At 56.1% G+C, this 27,053-nt stretch overlaps 1 long non-coding RNA gene across 2 annotated transcripts in view; it reads left to right on the top strand.

The window, feature by feature from the left end:
- The first annotated feature begins 9,254 nt into the window (after window positions 1-9,254).
- Window positions 9,255-27,053, top strand: part of LOC149122442 (uncharacterized) — a 51,563-nt gene continuing 33,764 nt past the window's right edge. For both annotated transcript variants that reach the window (XR_016220872.1, XR_016220874.1), the window contains exons 1-2: window positions 9,255-9,755; window positions 10,170-10,299. This is a non-coding gene — a long non-coding RNA (uncharacterized LOC149122442). The remainder of the gene's footprint in view (window positions 9,756-10,169; window positions 10,300-27,053) is intronic.

Genomic DNA, 27,053 nt, shown 5'->3' with positions numbered 1-27,053 from the left:
CAGTTAGGGCTGGCGACCCCCGGGGTCTGGCTGGCTGGTGAGGCGGAGGGCGGCGATGACAGCTTCGGCGGGTGGGGGGCTTCACGGGGCAAGCCAGAAGCAGAGAGCAGCCGGGCCTAACTGTACAAGCAGCCTCCACGGAAGACAAACCTCCCGAGGACAGGCCGCCAGCCTCCGCCTGGGAGGCCCCCATCCCCGGCACGGCACCACGCCTGTTACCTTTGCACCCTTCGTGGAACCCTTAGCTTGCACTTTCGGGGTTAAGTCCTCCACTGCATCACGTCCGCTCTGCAGCAGCAGATGAAGCTTGAGAATGCAGAGTCCTCTGGGACCGTGTCCAGGCGGGCGAGGACCTGGGCTCTCTTCCCCGCCTCCTCCCTGGCCGCAGGCGGGCGAGGCAGGACGCCTTCCGCCTCTCTGAACCCAGGCCCTGCTCCGAGGCAGAGAGCAGAGCCCGTCCCTGTTCCTGCTTCCTTGCTGCCTCGGCCCGACAGGGCTTCGTGTTCGGGGTGGCGCAGTCCCACGTCCCGCCCGCAGCGCCCTCGCTCGGGTTCTCACGGGGTCTCCTGGATTCTCTCTCATTGCACCCGCGGGGTGCTGGATGCTCAGCTCTGGAGCATACGTGTGACGTAATGTCTTCTGTTGCTCTCCGGCTTGTCTTTCTAGTCCCTTGCTTGCGTCATTTTTGTCACTCAGACCTAACCCAGCTCTGTGTCTTACTCTTTCCGCCTGTTTTCTGCTCCTGGGTCACTAAGATTATCTGTGGCATCCCTGGGACTGACTGAGGAAGGACTCGCGGGCACTTTTTTTTCCTTTCCTTTTCTTTTTTTTAAGATTTATTTTATTTATTTGAAAGAGTTACAGAGAGAGGTAGAGACAGAGAGAGAGGCCTTCCATCCTCTGGTTCACTCTCCAGATGGCCACAATGGCCGGAGCTGCACCAATCTGAAGCCAGGAGCCAGGAGCTTCCCCCGGGTCTCCTGCATGGGTTCAGGGGCCCAAGGACTTGGGTCATCTTTCACTGCTTTCCCAGGCCATAGCAGAGAGCTGGATTGGAAGTGAAGCAGCTGAGACTAGAACCGTTGCCCATATGGGATGCCGGCACTGCAGGCCAGGGTGTTAACCCGCTGTGCCCCAGCGCCAGCCCGTCACCTGCACTTTCTTTCAAGACACCTGTACCACCGTGAGGGCTCCCCTCGGGACCTAATCCCCATCTCCTCACAGCATCACCTAGGAGTTCTGACTTCACCCTAGGAACGTCAGGGAGACGTGCCCGCTGCTCTCCCTGACACCTCGGTACGACACAGGCCTTCTGAACAGTGCGTAGCTGACGGGATGCGACAGGCGGCCTTAACTTGTGACATGTGATATAAATAAGATTGCTTACTTATTCATTCAGGAAACGTAGGATGCCCTAACTCCACTTAGACTTTTCCCACCCCTGTGTGCTACTGTTGACATCTATTTTACTTCTCTATGTATTATTGTGTACATACAGTTATATTGTGTACATACAATTCTGTTCAGATTTATTCAAACATTTAATGTTTTTATTCTTCCTACAGTTAATTGTCCATATTTAAGGGTTGCAGTGTGAAGACTTGATACAAGTGTGTATATGAAGGTCTAACTGGGGTAGTTAGCGTGTCTGTCACCTGGTGAACTTACATTTATTTGTTACAAGAGCATGTGGGAGTCTAGACAAGCGCCTCGCTGGTGGATACAATGACAGAACACTAGCAACCACCCCGCCTGTGCCCTTGTGACTCTGCACCCACTCACCAGCTCCTGCAGCTGCCCCCGCCCCTTGCCTGCCCAGCCCCGGTAACCAGCGCTCTCCTCCCTCTATCTGAGGACACTGTTCTGGAGGTCACGTGTGAAGGCGAGCAAGCCACATTTGCCTTCCCAAGTGTGCGGCTCACTCTGAACATACCCTCCATGGCCACCCATGTTGTCACAGATGACCGACGTCCGTCCTTTGTATGGCTTCATACTATTCCACTGTGACTATGACCCACACGTCTGTGTCCTCTGTGTGTCAGACAAGCCTTCCTGTTTGACACAATCCCGCGAAGTCTATTTCTGTTTCCCACGCCTGTGCCTCTGAGGTCCCAGCCACAACTCCTGCGAGACTAAGCCCCTGGAGCTTCCTAGCTACGTTTCCTCCCCAGCAGTTCTCTACCTTTTCCCGTCGTTTTTAGTTAGGAGTCACTTTCCCACTTGGGTGACTTCACCAGCGTGTCCTTTGGCATGGCCCCAGCGCCAGCGACGTCTGTAAACTGGCACGGCCACCCGCCTTCATCTCCCCTTCCATCACCGAGAGGCACCTTCCTTAGAATCTGTTCTTTGTTACCCACGGTCTTTTATTTTCTTGCGGCTCCTGTCATTTCTCTTGACTGTTAGCGGTGTTATTGAGACCACCTGGGACGTGCGTTGTCTCTTTTCCTTTCTCCGTGGTGCGTCTGGGTGGCCTGTTTCCACGACTGCCTCCCTTTCTTGACGATGGTTTTCCTGGCTCGGGTGTCATGACGGCGGCCGCCCTGTCAAGGATGCACCCAGGCGACGGTCTGCAGCCTTCAGGGGCTGGGACATGACTGGGTGCTGGGTGCTGCCAGTAGTGCTTTCCCTGGGGGGTGGGGTCTCATTAGCAATTCCACACTCCTGTGCCCACTTCACAGATTAGAAAACATGTCCAAGAAGAGTCGGTCTGTTGTCCAGGGTCACGCAGGGAGCCCGGGAAGGAGCCTAGGTGTGAAATCAGGTTGAGCTGATTCTTAGCCGTGGATGATGCTGCTTTGTCAAAACACTTGTGCAGAGAGCAGGGCCCATTTCCCAGATGGACAGCTCTGGGGCAGAGAGGGGTCACACCCTTCAGCACCGCCCACTCTGATGGGATCATGGGGGCCCCAGCCGAGGAACCCAGCGTATTTTCACTGGCAGGGAGGCAGGAGTAGGTGCTACAGACCTGCTTCGCCACCGTTTCCCCTCGGTTTTTGGATTTCTTTCTGTTTGAAGAGGGGTAAACGTTACCTCTACATACACGATGGGTAACTTCTTGCATCAGCCTATAGGTATAATGTATGAATAAGGATTTCACTTGTAGGTAGGTATTTGCAGCTAAGAAATTGGAGGCCCGATTAAGGCTTGGGACCCACCCAGGGCCTCTCTGGAGGAAGCTGGGGCGTCCCCAGAGTGGTCCCTGTGTTGTCCAGTCTGGAGGACACTGGTCTGGCAGGAGCTGTCCAGAGCTGCGGGGCCACCACAAATGGGGTCTAGGTGAGACTGTGAAAGTCAGAGACAAACCTGCCCACACCCTGCCCCTCCTGCTCCAGGTGGCAGAGGAACCGTGATGGTGAGTGGACCCATGGGGCCGCGTCACGGTCACCTCGTCACCGAGGGGTGAGGGCGTCATGTTAAATGACAGTTAAAAGTCTAGCTGTTAGCTCTAAATGCTTAATCACAGAACAAAAGCACAACTTACTACTGATGCTGACATGCTGAACTATGTTAAACTTGGACGCGTTAAAACCACCAGTGGGAAAAGGTGAGTCCAGAGGTAAGTCATTAGCAGGTGGATGAACAAAACCACTATTAGAATTCTGACTTGGATTCTTGGAGAGAAAAGGCCTCTGGGTAATGAGGAGAGCTAATTACTGTTGGCTGCCTTGTCTGGGCCAACACACTCTGCATTAATGACTGAGTGCCATTTCCATAAAAGCCCAGAGAAGCAGGACTATTACCTCTGCTTAGAGATTGTGAAAATCCAGCTCAGCTGGCTTAAGGACATTGCCTGGGTTCTCGGAGCTCGGGAAGGCAGCTCACCCCAGTGGGTTTTCGGCGTCAGTAGAAAAGGCAGGTCCGCCGTCTTTCCCCTACGCAGGTGGGGGCCCTGCTTAGTGCAGGGCGAAGGGCACACGCGTAGGGGCTGCAGGCCACGGGGTCCCTGCCACTGCTCAGCTGCCCCGGAGAAAGCAGCCTTAACCACAAAGCAGACACGTGAGTGATGCCACTGTGCCTGTGTTTTTAAAGATTTATGTATTTATTTGAAGGTCTGAGTGACAGAGGAAGAAAGAGCTAGAGAGAGAGAGAGAGAGGTTGAGAGAGAGAGAGAGAGGAATCTTCCATCTCCTGGTTCGCTCTCCAGCTGGTCTCAATGGCCAGGGCTGGGCCGAGCCAAAGCCAGGAGCAGAGAGCCAGAGCTGCGTCCAGGTCTCCTGTGTGGATGCAGGGGCCCACAGACTTGGGTGCAAGGACTTCTCCTCTCTCCTGCTGCCTTTCTTGGGCATGAAACATGGAGCTGGGTTGGAAGCGGAGCAGCCAGGACAGCAACCAGTGTCCATATGGAATGTTGGAAGGCAACAGCTTTACCTGCTACGCCACAACGCCAGCCCTAACTGTCCTCCAATTAATACTTGTCAATTAAAGATACATAAATGTAAAAATAATAACAGCCTGAAAAACACCGTTGTTTACAAAAACAGGAGGTGGGATAGGAGGGGTTGATAGGCAGTCATTTGGAGATGCCTGATCTCTCAGCTTGTCCTCCAGGACGGCTGGCGTTGGCCGGCCTGCTTTATCTCACTGCGGTGTGAACACAGGCTATGCAGCTTCAAATGCTGGACACACTCCAGCACATGGATAACGACCTTGCCCGTGTCCAGCCAGCACGGCGCCTGCACTTGAGAACACAGGGCTGTCACTCACCCAGCCTGGTGCAGAGCCACAGGTGGAGACGTGGCGTAGCTGGCGCTGACCTCCCAGAACACGGAGGGCTCTGAGTGTCTTTATTTCTGAGCTGGTGTGTCTTCCCGGCACCCAGAGAGGATTCTCCAGGGCTGAACTCCCCAGATGCTGTGGAAGGATTGGGGCTAAGCGTTTTCTCCACCTGGCAAGGCTGTGGCTGTCACCACACGCAAGATGCCTGCGTTTGGGTTACTCAAAGTGCAGTAAAACTGGACAGGCTGCTCAGGGGGCGTAACAGACAGGGGCGGAAAGGGAGTTGGGAGGGCCAGATGGGCAGGATGATGCCCTGTTTCTTGTCTCCACTTCTTAAAAACGTAGGGGCAGGGGTTTGCTCTGGAGACTGCAATGCCCACGTCCCACATCAGGGTGCCTTGCTTCCAGCTCTGGCTTCCTGCTGAGTCCAGCTGCCTGCTCCTGCACCCCTGGGAGGCAGGGCTGATGGCAAAGTAGGCGAGAACCTGCCAGCCTCGTGGGAGGGCTCCCCATTCCCAGCTGCAGCCTGGCTAGGCCTTGGTCACTGAGGGCTGGGAGTGCTGCCCCCCTCTCTCTCTCTCCACGCCCTTTTAAATGCATGTATAAATACACAAATAAAGCAAGCATTTTAAAAGTCTACCTTGGCCGGCGCCGCAGCTCACTAGGCTAATCCTCTGCCTGCGGCACCAGTACACCGGGTTCTAGTCCCAGTCGGGCGCCGGATTCCTTCCCAGTTGCCCCCCTTCCAGGCCAGCTCTCTGCTATGGCCTGGGAGTGCAGTGGAGGATGGCCCAAGTGCTTGGGCCCTGCACCCCATGGGAGACCAGGAGAAGCACCTGGCTCCTGCCATCAGATCAGCGTGGTGCGCCGGCCACAGCGCACCGGCCGTGGCCGCCATTGGAGGGTGAACCAACGGCAAAAGGAAGACCTTTCTCTCTGTCTCTCTCTCTCACTGTACACTCAGCCTGTCAAAAAAAAAAAAAAAAAAAGTCTACCTTAAGGTTGGGCGAGGAGAGGCCTCCATCAGGCTACCCAACCGTGAGTGACCCTCCCCCTCGGGGCTTCCCACCAACCACAGCGCGAGGTGTTTACCTTTCGGCTATTGGTGGTCTTTGAAATGAGCTGAGAAAGATGGACAGAAGAGAGGCAGGCTCTCACCGCCTGGGTGTGAGGAGGCCAGCGAGCTTCTGCCTCCACCTTTTCTCGCGCTGGGCTGTCCTGAGCATCAGCCTGGAGCAGCACAAGTCAGCCTTGCAGGGCGCTCTCACGCACGCACTGCCCTGGGGGACGGAGGCTCCGGAGGGAGGCGCGGGCCCTGCTGTGCACCACCAAGCCACCGCCTCGGCCGGCCATGCACCGTCTGCTGTGCAGCTCCTGGGTGTGCGGCGGGGGCTGGGTGACAATGATGAATCTGTCTCAGCCCCAGCCACTCATTGGGAGGCTCCGACACACACCGCAGAGCCTGGGAAACACTCGACTTTCAGATGCTGGTGCGGTGGAGGCGGGCTCTGCTGGGGGCTCGGCGACTTCAGCAGGCTGCCATTTGGCCGTGAAGTCACACACATGCGTGCAGACAGCGCCGTGTGCTAACACAGTCTCGGCGAGGTGCACAGCCCGGAATCAGGCTCGAAGCTTCTCTCAGTCAGGGTCAGCTTCCGGGAGGAAACGGGTGTGGGCACAGGTGGGCGTTCGCACACATTTCTGTTTGTAGTGCAGATGTGTTATGGATTAAACTGTGTTGCCCCAAAGTCTAAGCCCCTGGGGTTCAGAATGCACAAGTACTTTTTTTTTTCTTTTTTAAAGTCTTATTTTATTTATTTGAAAGACAGAGTTACAGAGAGAGGTAGAGACTGAGAGAGAGGTCTTCCATCCAATGGTTCACTCCCCATGTGGTCACAAAGGCTGGAGCTGAGCTGATCCAAAGCCAGGAGCCAGGAGCTTCTTCCGGGTCTCTGACGTGGGTGCAGGGGCCCAAGGACTTGGGTCATCTTCTACTGCTTTCCTAGGCCACAGTAGAGAGCTGGATCAGAAGAGGAGCAGATGAGACTTGAACCAGCGCCCATATGGGATGCTGGCACTTCAGGCCAGGGCATTAACCCACTGTGCCACAGCGCCAGCCCACAAGTATTTTCTCACAGTGAGGCCTCCCTGGTGTAGCCTGGGCCTGAGCCTATAGGCCGGACGTCTGCATAAACAGGGCTTTGGACACAGGTGCAGGTACAGCAATGGAGAGTGTGGGGCAGGTCTTCCCTGAGGGCCTCGGAAGGGTCACCCCGCGGACCCACGGAGGCCACACCGTGCACCCCTGTCATTGAACCGCGGCTCCAAGTCACAGCCGATGTGGCCAACAGCGCAGCCGCTCTCTGGGGACACTGGTCAACCTGCCGGTCATGAGCGGTGCTGTGGTGTAGCGGGTAAAGCAGCGGGTAAAGCCGCTGCCTGCGGTGCCGGCATCCCTTATGGGCACAGGTTCGAGTCCCGGCTGCTCGGCTTCCAATCCAGCTCTCTGCTATGGCCTGGGATAGCAGTAGAAGATGGCCCAGGTCCTTGGGCCCCTGTACCTGCATGGGAGACCCGGAGGAGGCTCCTGGCTCCTGGCTTTGGATCGGTGCAGCTCTGGCCTTTGCGGCCAAATGGGGAGTGAACCAGCAGATGGAAGACCTCTCTCTGTCTCTCTCCCTCTCTCTCTCTCTCTCTCTCTCTCTCGCTAGCCCTCCACCGCAACAGCAGCCCCTTCCCCAGGGCCTCTGCATGCAGGACGCCCCGCCTCCTTGCGTGTTTCCGTCTGTGTGGACCTGCATGTGTGCGTGCGCACACACGTGAGCACTATCCTGCCGTGGTCCCGCTCATCATGGGCGAAGAGCGGCCTGGGCCAGGTGAACTCGGAGTGGCTTGGGCTGGGTGGACACACCCTGCCCGTGCGCTGACCCTCTTCCTCCTCCCCATGTCCTGCCGCGGGTGGGGGACCACAGCGCTCCCTTCCAGAAAGCGGAGTGTTGCCCTCGGTCTGTGCACAGGGGCGGTGAGCGAGCCTCGTGCAGGGGTCCAGGGCCCGAGCCCCTGGCCACGGCTGTGTCTGGCAGTGTGAACAGGGTGCAGCCCCACCACAGCCCTGCTGGTGTTTCCTGGTGAGCGCACGCCGAGCCGCGTGAACGCGGTTGATTGTATTTGGCCCAGTTCGGATTAATCGGTTTGTTTTAATTGGTTTATTTTCTGTAGCTGCTTCTGCTTCTGCTGTGTTTGTTGGTTTAACACCAGTGTGAGCATCCCAAACCACCCTTGGATGGACATCGTGCTTTTGTCATGGTCGGGAGCTTCCCGCTGCCTGTGGCGATTTTACGTTCTGCGTCAGACCAAGGAGGAAAATGAATAGGCCCTGCCGCCCAGAGGCAGGCACACACCCCCTGCCTGGAGGAGTCGGGGAGTGAGTGGGGGCGTCCCTGACCCCTTGTGAAGCTGTCTTGGTGGGTGCGCGTTCCACAGTTGCCCCGTGGTTCCCACTGCGGATTGCTAAGGAGCTGAGCGTTCTGGGAGCTGGAAGTCTGCTCTTCTTGGCAATCCGGGAGAGGAGGAGGGACAAGGTCAGGTTTTCACACTCACCTTGATGGTGAGTCAGAACTGCTGTGCTGTTGGGGGAGGGGACCCTGGCAGGGCCAGCAGAGAGGCGGGACCAATGAAGCTGTGTCCAGGGCACCGCCGTCCTAGCCCATTCCTCCCTTGCTTCTGTTTGAGTGTTTACGCTTCCTGTAGGAGTGTTTACAGGAAGTGTTTACGCTTCCTGTAAGAGTGGCTGTGCCCTTTGCTTCTTGGCTTGTGGTTGTGCAAGGCCTCTGGGCTCCCCTGCCTGGCCTGGGCCTTTGCCTCAAGCAGGCTCCCGTTTGGGACCCGTGTGCTGTCCCTTGCTAAGGGTCATCCTGACCTAGCTGCCACCACTTGGAGTTCCGGCTCTCCCTCAGGACTGAGAGAGGGGCGGGGGCAGTGATGCCAGTGGTGGACATGTGCTGGGGGTAGGGGTTCTGAAAGACACCACGTGGAACTGGCCCCTGTGCCAAGGGCGGGCACTGGCTGTCATGACATGCCAGTGTCACCGCGTCATGATTCAGTGGAGCTACACAGAGAGGTGGGGAAGGAGAGGGCCGTGTGCCTGGCTAAGGCCCGGGAAGGACTCGTGTTGGGTGACACGGATTCATGGATGCCTCTTAGAACTGGGTGACCTGAATCAGAGGAGAAGGAGCTTTTTATAAGTCGTAGATCCTCAGTGGGAAGCAATTTCCACTCCCCTGCCTGCAAGAGAGATCGGTTCATCCGCTCTTCCAAAGGTTTCCTTCAATTCGGGGTAAATTCATGTAATACAGAATTCACCGTTTTAGCAGCTCATGTCCATAATTTAGTGCATTTAATATGTTCACAGTGTTGTGCACCCAGCAACTCGATCCAGTCGCAGGATGCTTCTTTCATTCCAAATTGAAACCCTGCACCCATCAGCTGCCCCCCCCCCCCCCCGCAGAGTTCTGCAATCACTAGTTTATTTCTGTCTCAGTTCGTGTGTTTACCCTGCACAGTTCCTGGGAGTGGAATCGCACACCACGTGGCCTTTTTATCTGGGTTCTGTCAGCATTGTCTTTTTTTTTTTTTTTTTTGACAGGCAGCGTGGACAGTGAAAGAGAGAGAGAGCAGAGAGAAAGGTCTTCCTTTGCCGTTGGTTCACCCTCCAATGGCCGCTGTGGCCAGCACACTGTGCTGATCCGAAGGCAGGAGCCAGGTGCTTCTCCTGGTCTCCCATGGGGTGCAGGGCCCAAGCACTTGGGCCATCCTCCACTGCACTCCCGGGCCACAGCAGAGAGCTGGCCTGGAAGAGGAGCAACCGGGACAGAACCCGGCACCCCGACCAGGACTAGAACCCAGTATGCTGGCGCCGCTGGGTGGAGGATTAGCCTAGTGAGCCGCGGCGACGGCGCTGTCTTTTCAAGATCCATCTGCACTCAGAGTCCATCAGCACTTGACTCCTGTTCACGGCCCAGTCAGGTCCCCTCGTTCAGGTAGACCACCTTGCTTTCATACGTGCGTCAGTCATCAGCATTTGAGTTGTTTTACCTTTTGGCTAATGTGATACGTCTGTTTTCAAAACACCTTGCTTTTGTGTTATTTTGCCTCAAATTTAGAAAAACAAAACACTTTTCAAAGCACATGCCAGAAGCCACAATTCCTGCAGACTGTGTCCAAGATGAAAGACTGGTCTTTATTCTTTTAGTCTTTATCTTTAGTATCCTTTATTTTTTAGTCGTTATTTTTCAGTATCCTTGTTGGCAGTCAGGGCAGGCAGTCAGCCAGAAGGTGACAGACTTCTGTGACATGGTGCAGCAAACAAGAGGGATAAGAACGCAGGTCTCAGATTCTCGCCCCCAAATCGACTCTGCTGCAGTTAACCCTGACCGTCCCCCGTGCGTTCACAGTGCTCATCCATGCCGCAAATCGAACAGTCACGCTTGATCTGTCTGCCAGCATCACCTTGAACGTGAAGACCATGACACAGTCACAGTCAGGACAAGAACACACATCCCTTTCACCTGTCTCCTGACGCGGGTATGTTGGGGTCCCGTGCTGTGGAAAGGGCTCCGGAGCCCAGGGTCGGGGTGTGTTGGAGGTGGCGTGGGGACGCATGGTCTGCTCGCATCCTCCCGTTCTTCATGGCTGACCTGTCGGCCCAGCAGTCATCCCGGGGGCTGCCCTGTGCCTCGCGGGCTGCATGGTGGCTTCTCTGGCCTAGTTCAGCAGGTCCTAATGGCACCAGCCCAGCTCTTCCCAGTCGTGGCCAAACTGCGCTCCGGACATTGCCAGGCGTCCCCTGGGGAGGCAAAATCATCCCTGCCTGCAAGCCATCGGGTCCGACTCCAAGCCTGGTGGGTCCTGCCGGGGAGAGGGCAGGTCATGCAGAGAACTTGCGGCTAGGAGAGGGTTACGGGGGCAGGGGCAGCCGTGCCAGACCGCCGGTGCCTGTTGTTCATTCTGGGGAGTTTGTTGATCCTGGGGCCCGAGTGGCTGACCACAGGCCCAGCGCTCATTACCCCCAAATCGTCCATCTGTCACTGCTCATTAGCAGGGCTCTCATCTGCAATCCGTCTCTGGTTTTTGCCCTCTTTGAAGAGCACAGCGGGTAAGGTCACAGGGATTAATGGCTACTAAAGGCTGTTCTGTGCCTATATTTCCCTAAGGAAAGCCAATCGTCAGTTTTCTGAAAGTGAAATCCCTAAATAAAAAACGGTCCATCAGATGGCCTGTGTGGCCATTAGCGCTTGTGTCATCTCGGAACACCCTTGCTAGGTGTCGGGTCAGTGGGGAAGCTGTGCCGGCGTCCTGCCCGCCGAAGAGCTGGGCACAGCCGCGCCCTCCCAGCCCAGCCCAGCCCAGCCCAGCCCAGCCCAGCCCAGCTGTCCCCCATTCTTCCAGCGAGACGGCGCTGCCCCCGTGTTCCTGTCTATGATGTCATCCCTCTCCCAGCCCCCTCCTGCCTGCTCTTCTTGGACCCTCACGCGGGTCCTGCCTTATGCTTTCGCTTCTTCCGTTAGCCCGTGAGCCAACGGGGTCTGTAGTCCTGCGCCAAGTTCATTTCCACCGCTAATGAGCTCCATGGCTTGGCTCAGGCCACTGGAGGGGTCTAGACCTTCCTGCTGGACCCATCCAGCCCTGCGGGACAGTTAAGAGATGCGTGGGAGGGCCGTTTGTCAGTGGAAAGTGGTTCTGTTCCCTTCACTCCCTGGGCTTGCCAGTCCGGCCCTCACATTGCTGTCTAGCTCCTGTTCTCAATGCAGCTCTAGAATCTTCTACAGTTCTCCGCGTTTCCACTTGCCTGGGCACTGGTGTACACACCGATTCTTGAGTCTCTTGCCTCTGAAGTGTTCCTTGTCCTGGTCCTGATGGCTTTGTTAGAACCAAAGCCCCCCAAGAAACCTGTCTGCCTGGCACAAAGACACAGGGATCTTCCCGTGCTGAGTGGGAGACGCTCCTGCCTGGCCTGTCCTCGCCCCATTCCTGCAGGAGAACCATGCCAAGAAACACCACCCCATCTCCCAGCCACCATCTCCTTCTCTCCTCATTCTTGGGCCAGGGATAAGGGGAGAGAGGGACAATGAGAAAGGGCAAAGGAGAGGCCCATCGTGGGTGACCCCAGAGGGCAGTGTTTGGCCCGGGAGAGATCCATCGTGGGTGACCACAGAGGGCAGTGTTTGGCCTGGGAGAGGCCCATCCTGGGTGACCACAGAGGGCAGTGTTTGGCCCAGTTGAGCTCCTCTTGCATTCACGTGGAGACGCAGCTGTGGAGGAGCAGCCCTGGTTCTCTGAGGAGGGGTTTGTTTGCTTATTGGGTGGTGGTGTGTGCCTGGTGGTGGGTGGGGCAGTGGTGGTGAGCACGCCATGGAAGCCCAACGTTGGGTTGGCCTCTTCCTGGGGGTTGTTCGTGGCTCACCCACGGAATGAGCCTCCTGGGCCCTTCTGCTCCTCTGTGCTTTGCTGCCGAGGAGGGAGATGTGAAAGTGCTTCTTTTCGCAGGAGGGGCCCTGGCGAGGAGGCTGCGGTGCCCCCGAGGTGGTCAGAGGCACGGTTCTATTGTCCTGCATGTCCTTCATGTTCTGCGTGGCAATGGCCCTGCCTTCCTTCCCCCCACGCACCGTGGGACAGCCTCTGCTCCGAGCTCAGTGGCGAGGGAATCTGCTTCCAGCTCAGGCAAACTCCGTGGTCCCCTGTGGCTTTAGGCCACGTCAGAGACAGCACAGGTGTTTCTAGGGCTGCTTTCCCTCGGGGGTACGGAGAGGAAGGGCCATCGCCCGTCTCATGAGGAGCTTGCTGTCTGCTGGAGGGTTTCAGCCCCTGCCCGAGAGGACGCCGCTCAGCAGCCCGGCTCAGTCCTGAGAGCAGCCCCTGCACTTTAGCTGTTTGCTGTCCGCCAGCCCTCACTGCCGTGTCGCCTCACTCCTGCCTGCAGTGACGAGGGGCCACACGCTCGGCTGGGCACAGGTGACATCCACCTCCGCCGTTGTCCTCAGCGGCTCCGCAGCCCAGAGCACTCAGGGTGCACAGCACAGTCCTTCTGTGCCATCGTGTTGGGAACACAGTATATAAAGAACACTCAGAAATCAACAACAAAAAGACAAATAACTCAATACAAAAACTTGCAAAGGATTTCAATACAGTTCTCCAAAGAAGATATAGAAATGGGCAACCAACCAAGTACATGGGAAGATGCTATAAACACCATTACCATCATAGAAATGCGAATCTGAACAATGATAAAGCAGCATTTCACACTGTGTGGCGTGGCTGTACTTTGAAAGTAGAAAACAACAAATGTTGATGAAGATGTGGGAATACTGGAGCCCTTGTATATGCTCAGTGGGCGTGTAGAATGATTAAGACTGGAAAACAGTTTGATAGTTCTCTAGCGAGCTATACACAGAATTAGCACATGACCCAGCAATTCTCTTCTACACATGTGCTCAAAAGAACTGAGAACAAGCACTCAGCAAGTGCATGTTTATAATCAAAAGCACGTGTACAAGAAGCAAAAGAAGCCGCGCAGACACCCACCAACAGACGGCCAGGTAGCACACTGCGGTGTGTGTGCACAGTAGCGTGTCATTCAGCTACAGAGTGGGACGAAGTGCTGTTCCGTGCTGTGGTGTGGGTGAACCTGCCCAGCGTCATGCAGCCCCAGGGGGAGGAGGAGACACAGAAGGCTCCCATCGTGTGACCCCACTTGCGTGAAATGTGCAGAGTACGTGAGCTGCTGGAGACAACAGCAGACGGGGGTGGCCAGCAGCATTGGTGGGCAACCACGGAGTGGTTAGGGGTTTACCTGGCAGTGATGAGACCTGGGTAGAGGTGGTGGTCGCACAGCATAGCAAACGTGCTAGATGCTACCGCATCATTCACTTTAAAGTGGCCACCTTTGGGTTGTGCCATTCAGCCTCCCCAAATGTTCAAAAAGGGCCTGTTTTTTTAAAAATGTGTACACACCCACCCGCCCACACACCAACACAAGGGAAGAGGTTAGGAGGTCACTGATTTCTAACGGTGCCAGCAGGAGTCACGTCAGGAGGTGGGGTCACAGGTTGGGGAGCAGGAGGGCACAGCTCCGGTGCTGGAGCCCGGTCCCAAGTGGCCCAGGCACTTCCTGGCTGTGTGGCCCCAGGGCTAGGAGCCGGCCTCTCTGTCTCACAGAGGCGACGTGAGGGCCAGAGGAAGCAGTGATGCACGCTACGCCCTCAGGAAGGCTCAGCACTTAGCTAGAACAGCTGCTACCGTCACAGTTTAATTTCCGTCTTTGTTACAATGTCTTGTAGTACATGACATCACGTATACTGAGTGGGAGGACAAAGGACCAAGCGTGGGGCCCTCGGCACTGCGGAGCTGGGGCACTGAGATGTCAGAGGATCTGGAACCCGGGCGGGGGGGGGGGGTGGGTACAAGGAAAAGTGCACAACGGAGTTCTCCTGGCCCACATGCACAACGCCCCCTAGTGTGGGTGTGCAGTGCTGCAGCTTGTAAAACTGCCTATCAAAGACTTGCCGTGGGGTGCCCCTGCCTGAGTCTCCCCGCTCCTACCCTCCACCTCTTGCCCAGCTTTCAGGCGCAGACTGGGTTTTGGAGCCTTGTCAATTAGCCCCCCTCCCCACATGATCCCTTAGCAACTCCCACTCCCCTTCCCAGCTGTTGTTAAAGGGTGTGTGCGTGAGGTGTCAGTGGAGCTTGGGATGATGGTATTTTGTTCACGGTGTTTCCCCAGTTCCCGGCGGAGAGCCTGGCGTGGGGGGAGGGCATGTGCCACAATGCCAGCCCCTCCTGAATGTTTTATTTTTAATTTTATCTTATTTTTTAAAGATTTGTTTGGAAGGCAGAGCAACAGAGAGGGGAGGGGAGGGGCCTTTCACCCACTGGTTCACTTCCCAGACGGACACAACAGCTGAAGCTGGGTCAAACCAGAGCCAGGGGCCAGGGTCTCCCTTGGGGTCTCCCACATATGTGGCAGGGGCTTGAGCTCTCAGGCCGTCGTCTGCTGCCTTTCCAGGTGTATTAGCAGGGAGTTGGATCAGAAATGGAGCAGTTTCTGAGAGAATTAGAATGGCCAGCAGCAGGCTGTGAGCTCCCAACCCGTTGATGTAATTGAACTGTCCTTAGCAGGACAGCAGTCACATGAGCTGGAAGGCAGGGAGGATGGGTGAGTGTCGGTGTGGTGGGGAGGCCCAGGTCCTGCCGCCCCGGGGACCACAGGTGCCCTTTCTGGGGCTGCGTGGGTTTGGTCTGCTTCTCTTTTCCACCCTGGCCACTCATTCATTCACCGCCGCGTCTACTGATCCCTGGGCCACGCAGGATCTGCTGACCCCAGACAGCGACCGGAAGCGCTTTGATTCTGTTCTGCTCTTGCTGCATTTTGTCCCTACTCACTGTCGACCACAGTGGTACGTGGAGATAACCCTCAGCAAGGGTCTGACCGTGCCGTGTGTGGCTGCCACAGAGCACCACACGCTGGGTAATTAATATTGAACACATTCATCTGCAGAGCCTGGGAAGGCTAAGATCCAGGCACCGGCACCTGGGGATGGCTTTTTACTGCATTGTCGTGTGGCAGAAGACTTGGGGGCGAGTGCGGGGAGGGGCACGCTGGCCCTCGTGTAATAAATGCTGCGTTGTGAGGGCGGAGCCTCGTGGCCCGACCACCTCTTGAGGTCCCGCCTGTGAACACTGCACCACGGCAGTTCTGTCTGACACGAGTTTCCTTGAGCACAGACATGGGTATCGGCAAGGCCTGGCAGAGCGGCTCTCAGCAGGATAGGTGTCCCCAAGGTCGTGACTGACACTTGCAGACTTACGGGCGGAACCAGAGTCTGCCACGCAGAGCCCGGCTTTCTGAATTTCAGAACTGTCCCCGTGACTACCGCAGGCAAGGGAGTCTGGGAGACACTTGCTTAAGTGAGTGGTGTGACCAGAACCCGGAAGTCGCGTGTCGAATAGCGATCCGGCCGTGGACTTGGAGGCTGTGGCTCTCTTTCTGCCTTCCCAGGACTACTCGGACCAAAGGTTTATTCTCAAGCCTCCGCTGGTCTCTGCCACACCCTGAAGACATCGTGAATCCGGCAAAACTCAGGACCCGTCTGCTTTCCCCTCCTGCCTGGTACAGAAGGGCGTGGGAAGGGGACGTGCTCTGAAGCATCGATGCCACCCCAGACACGGGCGCTGGGGACTCTGCACCGCGGTCCCCACCCCGATCAGCTTGCTGACTCTGCTCTGGCTTGCTGCACTGGATGGGACCCTACTGCGGGCTCCTCCTCGGGGCAGAGAGGCAGGGGCCAGGGGAAGCAGGCTGGGGATTGATTTTGTTTTTTCTAGTGACAGCATTTGGGACGCGCAGAGAGGAAAGACCCGGTTGGCTTGTGGATGAGGCATTTTAAAGCTGTGTGTTAAACGGTCTCTGGAATTTTAGAGCTGAGCTCAGTAGCAGTAAACAGCTGGAGGCTCTGGAGCCAGTGGTGAGCTGGGCGTCTGTTACGGTTTTCTGACGTCACTGCAGTGGACCGTGACGGGGAAGATGTCGCACTGATCCATCAGGAGGCGGGGTTTCTGTGCATACTGGGCATGCTGCCAAGACACCTCATTGCGTTTCACTCCTGGTCGTGGCCCATCACGTCCCCAGCCCTCAGGCATCACTACCCCATCGTCTGTGTTTTGGCTGGAATGTGTTCATCTGGCTCAGTTCAGTGGAGCTGAGCTGCAGCCAAATTGCCACACATGTCAACACCTGGCTCTGGGTGTGCTCCAGCAGGAGGGGTGAGGCGTTGCAGCGAGGTGCCACGCGTGGTAGCTCCATGGCTGCAGCCCTCCTAGCAGACAGACCCGTGGTAGCTCCGTGGCCGCAGCCCTCCTAGCAGACAGACCCGTGCCGGCTCATCTGCTGAGCAGAGATCTCCCTGAAGATGAGGGGCAGGGGTGCACCTGCAACCCTGTACACCTGAGCTCTTCCTTCCACACTCTGTTCTTTGGATGTGAGTCCTGGAGTCTGCCCGTGTGCAGAGAGGGTGGGCAGAGGGTAACCACCAAGATGTGTAGGAGCTCTGCTGGGGGAGGGGAGACTGTACCTGGGGAAGACAGAGCCAACTCTTGCTCTTCTGTTTTCTCTATAGCAGATGAAGATATTTTTAAATGCTATTTTATTTTCATCTACTTGGAAGGCAGAGAGAGAGAGAGAGAGAGAGACCCTCACTGACAGCAGCAAACACTAGCCACTCTCTCGGGAAGGATGTGATCCGAGCCGCTTCATTTCCTGCCCCAGCGTGCTTGGGTTCAGCTTAGCTAAGTAGAAAAACATCGCTTCTCCGGCTGGGATTTTGAATGGTGACACGTTTGGGGGGGGGGGGGGAGCAGTCATCATTGGCAGCAGCCACAGCAGACCTGACGCCTGACAGCTGCAGATCCCAGGAGGCCCAGCGTTGAAGACAGCAGATGTGAGTGCAAGTTCAGTGCACAGCTCACTGTGCCCCTTTCCAGGGCGGTTGACGCGAGTGGTTATCAAGGGCAGAACGCCCGCCTAGGAAGTGATTGTGTGTTTTGCAGTCATTACAGTGTTGGACGTACCTGGGTGTGAGCGCCAGGAAGAGGTGATGCAGGCCCCTCCCCCGCCCCGGCAGAGTGCACCTGCCGATGACGCAGCAGCCAGATCGGCTCACAGTGGGGACATCGGGGCAGCATCACAGGGACGCCAGCACAGGTGAAGGGCACAGGGAAGCTCAGAGAGGCAAGGCTGGCTTCCAGGACTGGGAAGGCAACCGGACAGGGCTGGGCTGCAGCAGCCGGCTGGGTCCCAGGGGGCCGTGGGGTGAGGAGGAGGCACAGTGCGGCTCGGCTTTCTGTGAGCGCAGGGACCTCTGTGCCTCAGCCGACTGAGGGGTGGTGGGACCGTGTGGTTCTCCAGACTGAGCCTCCGAGAAGGGACCGAGCGCGAGCACTGCACACCGCAGACCGAGGCGGGGGCGAGCCGGTGTTCAGGAGCGTCAGGCTCGGCGCGGCGCTCCTTGGGGATGCTCTCTTGTTTCTCCACCGTGGGATGAGAGTGGCGGGCGTGGCAGGCGGGCGGGAGGGAGGCTGCCCTGGAAATGCTGGGGACCACGCTGTGGGGGGGGACACGGTGTTGTCACTTGGGGGGGTTCCAGGAACTAGTGATGCTTCCCCATGGGAAATGAAGTGTCCAGGCTCCTGATTCGGGGCTCTGCCTGTGATGAGCTTTGGTGAGGCATACAGAGAGCAAGGTGGACGTCACAGAGTGACGGGGCCTGGAGGGGGTGGGCCGAGGGTGATGTGCGGCCTGGCTCATGGAGCCGCCCTCAGGGCCCCCCGGAGCCACGGCACCCTCCCTGGGACAACTTCGGGTTCAGCTGTGACCTCCGTCAGCTCCTTGATTTGCTGGGTCCTAGGGGCTTTGGTTAACAGAGGGCACCCCCCAAGGCTTTTGGGAAAATGGAGTTAAGAGAAACGTTTACTTTGGAACAAAACATTTTGAGATCCATGCACGTGGGGTCTTCAGAAAGGTCATGGAAATAAGTATTACAGAAGAATCATGCATGCATTTCAAATGTTTTACCAAAACAAACATCTCTGTTCTTGAAACTTTTACTTAACTGTTTATTTGAAAGGTAGAAAGACAGAGGCGCGGAGGCACAGAGAGGAAGGGAGGGAGGGGGAGAGGGGGTTGGCGAGGAAAGAGAGAAATGAGCTCACCGCTAGTTTACTCCCAGAAGGCCCAGGATGACGCCAGGCCGGGGCTGGAGCTGGGATCTGGGGCCTGAGGCCGGCAGGGAGCCAAGCACAGGAGCCTCCAGGTTGCCTTCACAGGAAGTCGGAGCCAGCAGTGGGCCAGGACCTGAATCCACGTCTCCAAGATGGGCTGGGGGCATCCCACGGAGCAGCTTCCCCGCTAGGCCAAACGTCCACCCCCGGCTTATCTTTCTTTCTTTCTTTCTTTCTTTCTTTCTTTCTTTCTTTCTTTCTTTCTTTCTTTCTTTCTTTCTTTCTTTCTTTCTTTCTTTCTTTCTTTCTTTCTTTCTCTTTCCTTTCTTTCCTTTCTTTCCTTTCTTTCTTTCTCTTTCCTTTCTTTCCTTTCTTTCCTTTCTTTCTTTCCTTTCTTTCCTTTCTTTCCTTTCTTTCCTTTCTTTCCTTTCTTTCCTTTCTTTCCTTCTTTCTTTCTTTCCTTTCTTTCCTTTCTTTCCTTCTTTCTTTCTTTCTTTCTTTCTTTCACAGGCAGAGTGGACAGTGAGAGAGAGAGACAGAGAGAAAGGTCTTCCTTTGCCGTTGGTTCACCCTCCAATGGCCACTGCGGCTGGTGCGCTGCGGCTGGCGCACCACGCTGATCCGATGGCAGGAGCCAGGTGCTTCTCCTGGTCTCCCATGGGGTGCAGGGCCCAAGCACTTGGGCCATCCTCCACTGCACTCCCTGGCCACAGCAGAGAGCTGGCCTGGAAGAGGGGCAACCGGGACAGAATCCAGCGCCCCGCCCGGGACTAGAACCCGGTGTGCCGGCACTGCAAGGCGGAGGATTAGCCTAGTGAGCTGTGGCGCCGGCCCGGCTTACCTTTCAATTCCATTTTTCCCAAAGTTTTTGAAATACCCTTGATTTACCTCTGCATGGACAAAGTTTAGTCTCCTTAAATCTCTCAGAAGGGGCTGTTAATCATACTTCCTAGTTAGAGGCCATAAGCATTTATTAAGCACCGACTGTGTGCCAGAAGGCCTTCCTGAATCCCATAGATGCCGTCATGGCTGCCGTACGTAAGCGAGAGCGTCGCCCTTTGTTGGGAAGAATGAAACAGTGAGCTTCCCAGGGAGCTGGGAGATGGGAGGGAGGAGCGAGTAAAGCCCTCGACGGGGAGGGGCGCCGGGCAATCCCTGAGCCAGGTGTTGAGGGAAACGGAGAAGAAGGTGACCCAGGGAGCCAGCCGAGAACAGGGACAGGAACGCACTCCTGGTGGTTGACTTGGCATGCACTTTTTTTTCAAAGATTTATTTTTATTTATTTGAAAAGTAGAACAACCGGGGGAGGGGGGGAGAGAGAGAGAGAGAGAGAGAGAGACTGAATCAACCTTTCATCCTCTGGTTCACTCCCCAGAAGGCCCCAATGGCTAGGGCTGGACCAGGCCAAAGCCAGGAGCCAGGAACTCCGCGTGGGTCTCCCATGTCATCTGCTGCTTTCCCAGGTGCCTTGGCAAGGGGCTGGATCAGAGGCAGAGCAGCTGGGCCTTGAACCGGCGCTCCAGTCTAGGTTACGGCGTCTCAGGCGGAGGCCGACCTGGCTGTGCCACAAGGCCGGCCCTGGCTGCACTCTAACTCAACCTTTGAGAATGTTCCGGATTGAGCAGGTTTGTGGGATTCCCAGTAGCATCCAGAGAGAGCAGAGAGGTGAGGTAGTGGGCCTCCCCCTGGCAGAGCGTGTCGCTCCCCGTCTTCGTGGAGGAACGACACAGGACCCTGCGTTGTTCTTTCATCTGCTCGGCCCTCCCCGGGTTTGCTGCTGGTTCTTCCCGGGTTGGCTACCGTCCCTTCCACCTCCGTGGAAGGGCGGTTCCCCCTGCCACATTCCCCATTTCCGCAGGGGAGCGGCACACCGCCGGCCGGCTCTCTCGGGGGCTGCACAGGTGTTCCTTCAGATAGATGTTCCCGGTGCATGTTGTCTCTCTCCTCCTTTATAGTCCTCTTCCGCCAATCCCAACTCGGCTGCCCATACGCCGAGTACGCTGCTCTCCTCCAATCAGGAGCAGGATCAGCTCCTGGAGGTCATCACTCAAGTTGGCAAGAGGCAGCTGCGTAGAAGCTGTTTTCTCCTCTCCCAGCGCCATATTGTGGGAGAGCAGATGCATAGAATAAGTCTTAATTCCAGTAACTCAGTCTAGTCCGGGTTGCTCCCCACAGAGCGCAGCTTGGCTAGGGACCCCTCTCCTGGACAGAGGGAGCGGTTGACTAATCGCCTTGTTATTCCTCCCTGGCAGTGTGGCCCCTTCTAAGTGGACACCCCACCTGTGGGCAGTAGGGCCAGCGCTTTCTGCCTGCGGCAAAGGCAATGGAGGCCCAGGGCTGCCCCTCAGCAGTGCCTGGCAGGCTCTCCCAGCCCCCTCCTCGCGTTGGTGGCCAGTGCTCCACGTGCGCTCCCCTTGTCCTCCACAAGACGGGAGCTGCCGGGACTGTGTGCAGCTGCCTCACCCCTGCTCCCACCGCCCCCCGATGAGGGTGACTTTCTCAGGGATCTTGCAGAGAAGATTAACTGCCAAGGTGATACAGGCAGGCGCATTGAACGGTTCCTAATTAACGCAGGCATTGCAGCCTCGCGCTGCTTTTCAGGCTGAACAACTGCGCAGGGAGGAAGCGACTGGTGCAGGGATCCCACCTGCTCGCCTAAAGGTTAATTAACCTGGGGATTATCTGTGTGATGGCGCCCACCCTGCGCCGCTGGGGACGCAAGTGGGTGCACAGTGCACGCCGGGCCAAGTGTGCAGCAAGGTTATAGGGAGGGAGGACTTGGGCTGACGGCTGTTGTCTTTGAGGAGTCCTTCTTCTGGACAGTGACCTGTGGCTCAGACGTGGCTTTCTGTTGTCTTTGAAAGGGTGCTAATGTGAGTGTTGACTGCATTCAGTGTGGAGCACGTTGTTCTTGGAAGCTTCTAGTAGATGAGGGGTGGAGGAACAGAGGTGCTGAGCAGGACCATAAATGGAAAAGGTGCGGCCCTGCTGGAGCCTGGATCAAGATGGACTTAGTGTCTGTCTGTGCTGTGATCTGGGTTCCATCGCCATCGGCAGCCACACGGAGTTGGAGTTCTCTTCAGAGAGAGTCAGCGAGACCTCGTGGGAGGTCCTCTGAACCAGCCGGGGGGGCTTCCTGACAGGTGTGCGTGCACGTGGTGCAGGGAGGTCCTGGCTTCCACTTCAGAGGTCACAGGGCCCTGCTCCAGGAACACTCCCTGCTCCGCCCCCCCCGCGGCAATGCTGAAGTCAGCCCAGCTCACGCGGAAATCAGGAGAAGAGCCTGCCACTGGGGGGAGCTCCCGCTTGTCTGAAGAGGAGTTTACCGTGAGGCCTGCTAGGATTCGGGAAAGACAAACAACGGTGTGCACCTCCGCCTCCCACCAGCCCGCAGCTGAAAAATGGGTGCAGCACAATTCAGGAAAACGTGTTAGAAGTCTTCACAAAACCACACGCATGTACTTGGGCTCAGCATGTGCAAGTGTGACGGTATTCAGCTTCCTGTTGAGGCTCAAGGATGAGATGTCACATGCCTTCAGTTGTCACCGTTGACTGTTAAGGTCCCGATACGCTGGCCGCAGTTGCTGGCTTGTGGCAGCCCCCTCTCAGTTCTCCCAAGCTCTGGTCAAATTACAGAACGTGCTGTTCTACACGTCCCACGGGGTCCCACCTCTGAGATGTGAGCGGCTCGCTTTCTGCCAAGGATCTCCCATTAGGTGTGTGCATACGCATCTTTCTTGTTAGCCAACACAGCCCAACAGGCATCCCCACAAACTCCTGTTGGGCCCTCCTGGTCTATGTCTGCTTTGCCGTGCTCTTGGAAGCATCAGGACATCCCGTGTTACTCGTCAACATCTACGTGGTATCGGGAACATTTTCTGACCTACCTAGGAGTAAGGTGCTCTAGGGGAGGGTCCATGATGACCCCTGTTTGCTCTACTGGAGGGAAGCCCCCCCGCCCCAAGGGTTTCCTCAATGACCAGAACTCAGCAATGTGACTTGGTACGGCAGTTGGTTGGTAAGAGTCTCCTGACTCCCTGGGGCCAGCACCGTGGCTCACTTGGTTAATCCTCCACCTGTGGCGCCGGCATCCCATATGGGTGCTGGGTTCTAGTCCTGGATGCTCCTCTTCCAGTCCAGCTCTCTGCTGTGGCCCGGGAGTGCAGTGGAGGATGGCCTAGGTCCTTGGGCCCTTGTACCACATGGGAGACCAGGAGGAACCACGTGGATCCTGGCTTCGGATCGGCATAGTTCCAGCTGAAGCGGCCATTTGGGGGGTGAACCAATGGAAGGAAGACCTTTTTCTCTGTCTCTCTCTCTCACTGTCTATCTGTAAAATAAATTAAAAAAATGGCTAAGATGGTAAATTAAAAAAAAGATGTGTTCATATTTAGGGTGCAGATTAGCCAGGTCCGCTGTTAACTTTCAGCCACTGCCTCTGGTGCTTAGAGTAAGAGAAGAATTGGGGAAATGTTAGTAGTGTTTTCTGACAGCCAACACCCATCAGTGACCTTTGGGTTCCATTTAAAGATTCTGTGGCTGCTCTCTGTCTATTTCTTTTGCTGTCTGACAATGCTCAGAGTTGAAGGAGGTCCTGGCCTGGGGCTTTTCCCTTGGCTGGAGCCTGATGGAGCCAAGGAAATATGAAACTGCAATTCTCACTATTGCCTGTTACCTGACAGTCCCTTTAATGATAGGACATGGGTGACTTGAGGGGACGTAATTAGCATCTAAGGGAAGACAGTCTTTGACATGGTGATTTAATGAGCTTAGTGATGCTATTGCTGTGAGCATGGCTGCAAAGAGGGTGTGAAGTGGGACTGAGAGTTTGCAGCTACTCTGAATATATTCAATCCATGGACTCCTTGTCTAACCGCCCACCTAGAGCTGGGCTGAGGACGAGTGCTGTGGCTAATACCGCAGCTGTGGCGTCAGACACAGGAAGGGCAGCAGGTTCTCACTCCCCTCATCTGAGAATCGGAACGGCAGTAGCAAGCCTGGCAGGTTATTCTGACAACTCATGACAGTGGAATAGTAAACGGCCGTACTAGCCCAGTGCCTGGGATAGAATAGACGCAGAAGAAATAAGCAAGAGAACAATGAGAACCGCTGTGGTTAGGAGAGCAGCGGAAGAGCCATTAGAATAGCAGGGGGTCCAGCAGGGCAGGGGCTGCCTTGTTCAGGGGGTTTTGCAATGATTGCGTTTGCATAGTACAAGAACAGGAGGAGAGAGAGGACAGAGACGGAATATCCCTGTGAAAGGCAGGCATGAGGAGTGAATACCACAGTGCTGAAACTAACAACTCCAGGGTTGGTGCTCGGCCTCGTGGTTGAGATGCCCGTATCCCTCGCTCATGTACCTCGTGGGTTTGACCTCTGGTCCCAGCTCCTGACCCAGCTTCCTGCTAGTGCAGACCCTGGGAGGCAGCAGTGATGGCTCTAGTAGTTGGGTCCCTGCTACTCCCGTGGGAGACTTGGATGCAGTTCTCAGCTCTGGGCCTTGGCCCTGGCACTGGCCTTGCTATTGCAAGCCTCTGGTAGTGAACTGATGGTAGTGGGAGCTCTCTCTGTCCCTCTGTCTCTCTCACTAATAAGTAAATTTCAAAAAAAAAATTGAAGTCTAGAATCCCACTGGAAGAGGAATGGGACTGAATTATCAAAGGAGCTCTCATTAAACTTTTTTTTTTTTTTTTTTGACAGGCAGAGTGGAGAGTGGACAGTGAGAGAGAGAGACAGAGAAAGGTCTTCCTTTTCCGTTGGTTCAGCCCCCAATGGCCGCTGTGGCCAGCACACTGCAGCCGGTGCACTGCGCTGATCCGAAGCCCGGAGCCAGGTGCTTCTCCTGGTCTCCCATGTGGGTGCAGGGCCCAAGGACTTGGGCCATCCTCCACTGCCCTCCCGGGCCACAGCAGAGAGCTGGACTGGAAGAGGGGCAACCGGGACAGAATCCGGCACCCGGACCGGGACTAGAACCCTGTGTGCCGGTGCTGCAGGAGGAGGATTAGCCTATTGAGCCACGGCGCCGGCCTAAACTTTCAATCTGTTGAGTTAGACACCATCATGCAACATCAGAGGAGAGGGACTGGAGCAAGTCGGGGTGTGGGGCACAGGTGATCAGGAGAGATGCCCTCCAGGGCAGGATATTCCAGTTTGGAGCTATTTGGGTGGACTCTGGGTGGATGGCAGGCCTGAACAAGGACTGTGAGAGAGAAGGGTAGGGAAGGGCGGAGTCAGGGAATTCTTGTCTCCCTGACCTAGAGAAGTGCCAGTCCCAGGAGGCACTGAGCAGGATGCTGGAGGCGGGGAGGGAGGAGGAGAAGTGAAGACAGAGGGCAGCCCATAGGGAGGTCAAGTGGATTCCAGAGCTGAGCCACAGGGGCTCTCCAACAAAGGAGAAAAACAGGGGACCACTTGAGAGGAGAGAGGAGAGGCCAGGAGCTGTCTCAGGTGCTGACCTCTCCCAGCAGCCAATAGTTCATGGGTACTCTAGTGCTTTTGTTGGCTGTGATGCAGTTTGTTAAAGTTGAGAGCTTTTTTTTTTTTTTTCAAAGGTTGAGAGCTGGCCGGCACCATGGCTCATTAGGCTAATCCTCTGCCTGTGGCGCCGGCACACAGGGTTCTAGTCCCAGTCAGGGTGCTGGATTCTGTCCTGGTTGCCCCTCTTCCAGTCCAGCTCTGCTGTGGCCGGGGAGTGCAGTGGAGGATGGCCCAGGTGCTTGGGCCCTGCACCCACATGGGAGACCAGGAGAAGCACCTGGCTCCTGGCTTCAGATCAGCGCGGTGCGCCGGTCGCAGTGCGCCAGCGATAGCGGCCACTGTGGGGGTGAACCAACAGAAGAGGAAGACCTTTCTCTCTGTCTCTCTCTCACTGTCCACTCTGCCTGTAAAAAAAAAAAGATTTAAAAAGTTGAGAGCTTTGTGATTTTGAGCAATCTCCAAGTCCTCCACTTTCCCCCCTCGGCACTTACGGGAAGATTTCCATTACCCTGTCCTGTCGTAAGTGAGCTGGGTTAGCTCCCATAGGCTCGCAGCATCGGTTTTACCACCCGTGCTTTATTGGAGAAAGGTTTACCACTGGCGTGTTTGGTAATTTAAGAGGTGATGTCACAGCTCTCAATGCATTCCTAGGTACGAGTAGCCGGGACTGTCCATAGAATAAATGATGAGATGTGTCTGTACGTGAAAGCTGTCAGTCCCCAGCATGAAGGATGCTCTCTGTCTCAGCCGTGAGTGTAACACTGGGGCCTGAGCCCTCTCCTCTTGAGACCAGAGGCCACATCTCTCCCCAGGCTCAGTGCCGACACGGCGCAGGCCATAGTCCCCCAGATCTTTGCAGCAGTCTGGGTTCTCGGGGTGTTTACAGGCCTTTCACACGGAGCGGTCTGTCGGATGTTTTGTCTTTGAGAAGGGTCAGTGAAATCTGCATTCATAACGGTGGGGGGTGTGTGTGCTGGGAGCCCCGTCTCCTGGCCCCCTTATGTAAGAGGAGAGAAGCTGAATCACATCAGCATCACAGCGGAAAGCCACACGCATGGGATCAAGTGCACTTTAGTAGCTGGGGCCTTGTGATGAGCATTCACCCCCCGCCCCACCAGGATGAAGAGATCTGGGGACAGGGAGGTGCCCAGGTCCCAGGGGAGCAGAGTGCGACTTTCTCAGTGTTGATTGTCATTGGTGGTTCTGGTCTCCCTCGGGAAGCGGTGCATTCTGACTTGTTGACATTGGTCGGAGGGGTTTGTTGGAAAGAGAAAACCCAGGCTTCTTTACAAACTAGGTGCTGAGTGCTGATTCTCTCCTTGGCCTATGATATCTAGATAAGGGAGAGAGGGAGGAAGTGGAGGTAACAGCCATGGCCGACTGGGGTGGTCGGGCCTTAGAGGCTGTTCCTGCAGGTGCGATGAGAAGAACAGGCGGGACACCTGTGCACACAGGCCCGCAGCCTTTTCCAACTCCTCTCCATCATTACCCAGAGAAATTCTGATCTCCAACACTCAAGCTCAAGGCACCCTAACAAGGACAGCGTTTTCTCCTCCTTGTTGAATGGAAATTTCCCAAGCATCTGTTTCGTTGACTTGCCACCACACGGGATGGATATATAGGTCACCAAGCTGTGCCTGCATTCATTATACTTTCAGCATGTACCTCACGCATCCTTCTGATGTGATTACTGCACAGAGACCCAGACGGTGTCTGTGGCCACTGCCCCGAGGCCTCCAGAATTTCTTTTGTGGGCCTTGCCAGCCGTGTGCTGAGATACGACACCTTCGGTCACACAGGATTCTATCCTGGTGCCTGGATCTGGCTTCGTATTTGGAGAGTCATGGTCGAAAAGCTGCTTGAGTGTGGGTGAGACCAGAGGCAGCCACCATGTCCCATCACCACACTCACAGCAGGGTGCCTTTGGGTGCAGGAGGGCTGGAGTGTGAGGCCCAGCCGCGGTGTGACGCGCAGGTGGTGTGTCGTGGCCATGGCTGCCTCCCGGGTGCAGAGCGGTGCTGGAAGCGGCAGCCACGCCATCTGCCCGTCGTCAGCTTTTGGCAGCCTGCAAGGACGGGAGGTGAAGTGTG

Source organism: Oryctolagus cuniculus, chromosome 14 (genome assembly GCF_051225735.1).
Source record: "Oryctolagus cuniculus isolate XC-2025 breed Fujian yellow rabbit chromosome 14, ASM5122573v1, whole genome shotgun sequence".
In the NCBI taxonomy this organism is placed as follows: Eukaryota; Metazoa; Chordata; class Mammalia; order Lagomorpha; family Leporidae; genus Oryctolagus; species Oryctolagus cuniculus.
The sequence above is the reverse complement of the archived record's forward strand: the minus strand, read 5'-3'. Positions and strand labels throughout refer to the sequence as shown.